General features: G+C 45.5%; 1 pseudogene across 1 annotated transcript; it reads right to left on the bottom strand.

Moving 5' to 3' along the window:
- Positions 1 to 252: 252 nt before the first annotated feature.
- On the bottom strand, positions 253 to 1,061 carry LOC144218001 (immunoglobulin kappa variable 2-28 pseudogene; annotated as a pseudogene). Its single transcript, XR_013331019.1, has 2 exons — positions 1,011 to 1,061; positions 253 to 659 (listed from the first exon to the last, which is right to left on the bottom strand). The product of XR_013331019.1 is annotated as an immunoglobulin kappa variable 2-28 pseudogene (transcript).
- Positions 1,062 to 4,916: the final 3,855 nt, after the last annotated feature.

The following is a 4,916-nucleotide window of genomic DNA, read 5'->3' as shown; positions in this document are numbered from 1 at the left end:
TGTTGTCACAAATATGCCTCCGTTTGCTGGCTCTTTGACTGACTCCATGCCCTTGACCCATGCACACAGGTGAGGAGGGTATAGATGGGGTGCAGGTCTGCTCTCCCTTCCCTCTTACTGCTCAGAGGACATGTCAATCACCTCCGTCCCGGGGCGGGTCCTGCCGCGCTGGGCTGGTGCAGCTAAAGGGCCAGGACATGGTCCAGAGCCCTCAGCTGCACGCGATGCCCTGACGTCCCCAGCACCTGCCTCTTAGGACAACGGAGGCTCTGCTGTGCCTGTTCCCCACTCAAGCAACACATGTGGAGGGTGGTGATGTGCCACACAGAGAGGCTGAATCACTGTGGGAGGATCGTGTGTAGCTTGCATGCAGTAATAAACTTCAACATCCTCAGCCTCCACCCTGCTGATTGTCAGGGTGAAATCTGTCCCTGACCCGCTGCCACTGAACCTGTCAGGGACCCCAGAGGCCCGGTTGGAAACAAGATAGATGAGGAGCTGTGGAGACTGGCCTGGCTTCTGTAGGTACCAATCTAAATAGCTGTCTCCATCACTGTCCTCAAGGCTCTGACTGGCCCTGCAGGAGATGGAGGCCGCCTGTCCAGGGGTGACGGGCAAGGAGAGAGGGGTCTGCGTCAGCACCACATCCCCACTGCATCCTGAAGTAATGAGAGGGAAGCACAATTTTATGCCACTTTTTCTGATTTTAAGGGTTTTTTTTTTGTGTTTTAGGCGAAATCATTTTTTGTGATTAGATTCATATTCTAATTACATTCAATTTCAACAACCCAAGAATTGTACGCACAAAGCAGCCTCTTTCTTTTCCAGCATCTCACTAAAGCACTGTTCCTTGTTCCTTTCCATTTCTTCTTCTTTTCCCAGGCCCTCAAATTAAGTTCCCCTTGCTGGAGGGCAGTCCACCAGTGGACAGAACACACATGGGGAGCAGGGGCGCCCCCAGAGCTCTCCCCCCACACCCCGTGCTCCTCTCTCACCCCCTTCGCCCTCACCTGGGATCCAGAGCACCAGCAGCCCCAGCAGCTGAGCAGGGAACCTCATTGTGAGAAGCAGGACTGATGGGTCCTCACAGGTAAAGAAGCACAGAGCTGAGCTTTATGTCACAGGGCAGGGCCTCCCAGGGGACCACATGCAAATCCCCTGGGGGGTGTGGCAGAGGGGAAAGAGCCTAAGGCAGGGCCACAGGGACCTCTCCTGTGAGCAAAGCACCTTCCAATGTGTTCTGTGCTTGGAGGGAAACTACCAGAGACAAATTCCTTACTGCTGAGTGGGAAGAAGGATCTGAGTGTCTCACAGCCTTGCCCTTCTGAGAAAGCTCCAGAGACCCTGAAGATGTGGACTTGAGTGTCCTGAGTCACTTTCTGACAGGAGAATGGCCATCCTGCTTGGATTCCCCTCAGCTACTGTCCTGGACGAAACAGAGCCGCCCCGCTCCGGCTGATTGGCAGAGTATCTCCAAACCACAGGATGAACTTGAAGAGTTCTAGAGCCACTGGCATCTTCTGTTTCCAGGCTAATGATTCAAGACAATTTAATAATGGTTAAATAATGGAGTGTACTCTCCCTGAGACCTTTGTTAAGATGAAAGTAAAAAGCAGGGAGAAAAGAATCTCTCATCACAGGCAGAGAACTAACAGCCCTGCTTAGGAGACTAGGAGAGAAGAATGTTGTGCTTCAGGCAGTGAGTGTGCAGTCTGTGGTAACCATTTGTTACAGTGTCTTGTGTTTCCTGTCATTCTTCTCTTCCTCTAGATACTTAGATAGATAGATGGATAGATAGATAGATAGACAAACAGACAGATACTAGACAGACAACACAGATCATACGGTATATGTGAGATATGGATACTCACACAAACACCCCCCCGCCCCCATCAAAGAGATTTCTTACAGGAAGCAGTGTCTTTTTTTTTTCTATTTTTTTGCCGGTTTNAGGGTGCCCGTTTCTCCACATCCTCGCCAGCATCTCCAGTTCTCTGATTTGCTCATTTTAGCCACTCTGACTGGCGTGAGGTGGTATCTCAGTGTGGTTTTGATTTGTATTTAAGGGAAGTAATTTCTAAGCAGATTGGACAGAATGAACAATGTGTCATTTTGTAATGTTTCATGTTTTTCATTACCATTTCTTTTTGGATGCTTAGAGAGTCCCGTCCTATATGGAGGCTTCCTTATCACAGATAACCAGTGTCTGTCAGAGGTTCTGGGGTCCTGTTAGCGCTGTGGGAGGAGCTGAGTCTCGCACTGGTTTATGTGAGGTGGCAACAACCATGAGTCAGTGAGTTCAAAAACAGATTCTGTATGTGAGAAGAGAGAAAACTGGGGCAACTATTTAATGTCGGGGTGTAACCTGTGTCTTTGACTGACATTTATGTGGGTCTTCACATAACAACACTGTGGAATTGGGTGCGGGTTCAGAGCTGCTGGGGGCATCAGTTTACCAACCATTCTTCATGAAAATAGGGACATGACCTGAGGATCCATCCTGTGACAGCCTGACATACGTCATATGGAATCGTTTGTGAGAATTGTGTCAGCTTCAAGTGACCCCACAAAGGGAGTCACAGTCCTCTAAACAAAATTCTGGAGAAACTGAGAGAATAGAGTTTGTGGTTTGATTAGATGTCAGGGAATTGAAACTCAAATCACACTGAACTGAAAACAACAGCAACAACAACAACAACAACAACAACAAGGAAACCCTGATAGCATACAGTGGTAGGCATGATTACACAAAAAAGTCAGTGAATAACTTCTAGAAATCCTCCAGGAAGTAGATTTTGTACTAGAGTGGGAAAAGATATTGTGTAAAAGTGATATTGAAAGTAAACCCTGATCCATTCATCTGTTGATGGACACTTAGGCTCTTTCCATGTTTTGGCTATTGTTGAGAGTGCTGCTATGAATATTGGAGTACATGTGGTTTATCTATATAATGGAATATGACATGGTAATCAGAAAGAATGAAAACTGGCCATGTGTAACAACATGAATGGAACTTGAGTGTGTTCACAACATGAATGGAACTTGAGTGTGTTATGCTGAGGGAAATAAGTCAGGCAGAGCAGGACAGCTACCATATGTTTGTACATATAAGAGGATTAGGAGGAACTTAACGGAGGACTGTGGGAGAGAAAAAGAAGGGGAACAGGGGGGAGAGGGAGCGAGGCAAACCCTGAGAGACTCTTGAATGTTGAGAACAAACTGAGGACAGATGGATATGGGGGAGAGCTGAAGGGAGGTAATGGGAATGGAGGGGACACTTGTGGGGATGAGCACTGGGTATTATATGGAAACCAACCTGACAATAAACTCTTAAGAAAGAAAGAAAGAAAGAAAGAAAGAAAGAAAGAAAGAAAGAAAGAAAGAAAGAAAGAAAGGGATAAAGGGAGAAAGAAAGAAAGTAAACCCTGAACTCTGTGGAGGGACTTGGTTGCTATTGAAATATTGTGATGGAATCAGGTTTATAACAGCCCATGTCCTATATTGGATTAGTTGGCATTTAATTTACCTTTTTAAGTGGTTTACTCATTGATCTCTCTTACAGGGCTAGCCCATGCAGCAAATTCCTATTTACCCTTGAGAATTCCAGTCATCCTAATGAATCCTTCTTGTGAATGAATTCAGAGAGTTAAGAAACTGAAAACAAAAAACATGAGGAAAAAATCAAAAGGAAAAATGTAAACCAATCTTTTCCATCTTAAAGAGTGCTTGAAGCACTATTCATTACAGATGTCAGATCACGAATCCCATTATATAACACAGTGTGTCAATGACACTAAAAAAAGAATTACATTACACATTATTGTACATAAAAAACAGAAAGTTTGGAATTATGGCTGAAAATTAGAGATCTGTCATGTTTCCTTTACTGTATATCCATTTTGGAGAGATTAATTTTAGACAGTTTTCTTTAGAATGCTTGAATTTCAAAGAGTATTACTATTGCCTGTGAAATGTAACATGAAGAGTTAAAAGTCTCCTTTTCTGTTTGGTTCCTGGTCTCATAATTTCTTGCCTGGAAACATCCAGAAAATGTAAGATCTTGTAAAAATTTCTTTCTTGATCAAGAAAAGGCTTTCAAATTTTCCTGTACTGTCTGTTGACCGAAGGAAGAGGGTTCGGAATTCTAAACAGGCATTTTGTCTCCTGCATGTTTACAAACTCTGTTGTACCCTGGCCATAAAACAACCCATGAAAGGTGGTCACCACTCATTATTCAGAAATAATAAGTGCTTGTAAGCGATGTTTAAGAAGAATCTCCCTGAGGTCCAAGTGGGAGACAGGACTCTCGACGTCTCAAATCTAAATGTTTTAAAAATATTATTTATTTATTTAGAGAAAGAAAGAGAATGCGAGCAGGGGAGAGGCCAAGAGAGAGGGAGAATGTCAAGCAGTCTCTGCGCCTTCAGCAGGTAGCTCCATGCGGGGCTCAAACCCCCCAGCCTGCAAGATCATGACATGGCTGGAAGTGAAAAGTCTGATGCTCAGCTGACTGAGCCCCCTGGGCTCCGCTAGGTGTCTCTAATCTCGACGACTGTCCAAAAACTGTGCCAGGACTTACCCAGGAGGTTTTAAGTTCAGTTGGGATTCTGTGCCACAGGCTGTTCACTGGGCTCCGTGACTCTGGGAGCCAAGGTGTGATGTGTGTTCCGTGGGAAGACGTTTTGTTGGTGTGTCGCTGTGTGAGTCCATTGTCCTGGGGCCACGGTGTGGAGTGGGAAGTGCGATGTTGGCATAGAGCCTGCCGACTTTGATCTATAGATTTTATCCACCCGAACAGTTCAAGCTCATGCTGCTTTGGCCACGAGGAGACACATGCAGAAGCCTGTGTCCTGACTGATCCCAAAGGTGTCCCTAATGAAACGGGAGCTTTCCTGCAGGAGACCTGAGACCAGCCA

Source organism: Crocuta crocuta, unplaced genomic scaffold (assembly GCF_008692635.1).
Source record: "Crocuta crocuta isolate KB4526 unplaced genomic scaffold, BGI_CrCroc_1.0 scaffold481, whole genome shotgun sequence".
Classification (NCBI taxonomy): domain Eukaryota; kingdom Metazoa; phylum Chordata; class Mammalia; order Carnivora; family Hyaenidae; genus Crocuta; species Crocuta crocuta.
Note: the sequence above shows the minus strand (reverse complement) of the source record. Positions and strands in the feature narration are given on the sequence as shown.